The sequence below is a fragment of the Meleagris gallopavo genome, chromosome 5, assembly GCF_000146605.3.
Source record: "Meleagris gallopavo isolate NT-WF06-2002-E0010 breed Aviagen turkey brand Nicholas breeding stock chromosome 5, Turkey_5.1, whole genome shotgun sequence".
In the NCBI taxonomy this organism is placed as follows: Eukaryota; Metazoa; Chordata; class Aves; order Galliformes; family Phasianidae; genus Meleagris; species Meleagris gallopavo.
In genome coordinates, this window is record NC_015015.2 from 34,944,571 (window position 1) to 34,946,323 (window position 1,753).

The window sequence follows — 1,753 nt, forward strand, 5'->3', positions numbered from 1 at the left end:
CCCCCCGCCGAGCACCGCCCCGCTGCGCTGCCCCCAGCGGCGCGCTAGGGTCAGGCTGAAGGTTGAAGAGACACACCCAATACCGAGAGGCTTGAAAAAAATTTAATGAGCTACTAACACTGAACAACGAGGACTAGTCTAAAAACTGTTCCCACAATCCTACTTAAAATATTTACAATTGTGTTAACTGTATATACATTGTAGTCTTTTGTCCCTTACAGTCTATTTATAGATGAGTTCCTTAGGAATTATACCTTTATATCTGGAAGATGAACAGCACAGTATTAGTGTAGTCGCCATTAATAGAAAATAGTATATACACAACGTGAGTTGCTAATAGCCCCTGGGCACTGATAACCACGTCTGAGGCTATGCCTATGCAACTCAATGCAAAGAGCACGTGAAGCTGAGGAACCTCTCTGTCTTAGAAACATTCCATGTGCAGTGCTGTGGTTTACTACACTGTGCAGTTCACCCTATTTGAAAATAAACCTAGCCCTCCATGCAGCAGTACCGGAGAGTAATTACAGAGACAGCCACTGACATTGGTTGGCATCTCCAAACAAACAAACAAAAAAAGCCATTCACTGAAATTCTGCTGGTCTATTGAAGGGCTACAAACCCATACAAAGCAGCAATCCCCCTGTGATGAATGATTAATCAAGTAAAGCCTAATTTTATGACATTCTGAGATTATACAAGAGAACAGCAGCTCTTGGAAAGGACTTATGGTTCAAGGGAGAGAGAGAAAGCATTCAATAAATGACCGTGGATTCAAACAACATAAGGCGTCCAGAGCTCTAAATTCAGTTAGCAGAAGGAGTTCAGGCATTCCTTTATTAGGTATGCCTTTACCAGTTATTTTCTGAAGCAAAGCTTCTCATTTGTATAAAAGTCGGACAGTATTACCTTTTCTACTGAATACCCTTCTGCCAGTTTACTTTCCCCTTCTGGAAAGAAACCAGCTAGTTCCCTTAAAAAACACTTCAGCCAAAGAAAATGCAAAGTCAGTACTAAGGTCAAAAAAAAAAACAAAAGACAAAAAAAAAAAAACACACTATGCTCGATAAGAAAGTCACAGATGAACAGAGGCTAATGGGTAAACCTGAGAATGCAAGTGAAAAATTACCAGGCGCATACTTCATGTCAAATCAATCTGGTACCTGCTTTACAGGATGAACAAAGAAAAATCTACTTAATCTGATTTACTAGAAAATATTAAGCTTATAGATGATACAATGTCTGCGTAATTTTAGAAAAATCATTGATTTCATGGTTTATTTTACAATAATTGGATTAGTCTACAAGTTAAGGCAAACATACTAATGTATTTGCTTTTCTTTTTAAATCATAGTTATAAAGATTACACAAAGTTCTTCAAAACTTCTAAGAAATGTTCACAATTGAAAAAAAGATTAAGTTTCTTGATATCAGTAAATGGAAAAAACTAAGACAGTGTATACAATGCATTATAGTAACAATAGTCAAATATCTAATGGTCATAGTTAAGCCATTTGAACGATGTACTTCAAATGGTGAACTTCAGAAATTACTTACAAAGGTAAATGATTGGCAGCTGTATCGTAGTATTCATAACATGTACATAATTATATTGGCTAGTTTCACAAAAACAGCATTTGGTTTCTGAACAATGAAAGCATATAATGATTAAATAAACATGAATATGCATGAATAACAAGTAAGCTGTTGCTTTGTATAGTCTTGAGCTACTTTCAGGTCTTTAACTTTTTTT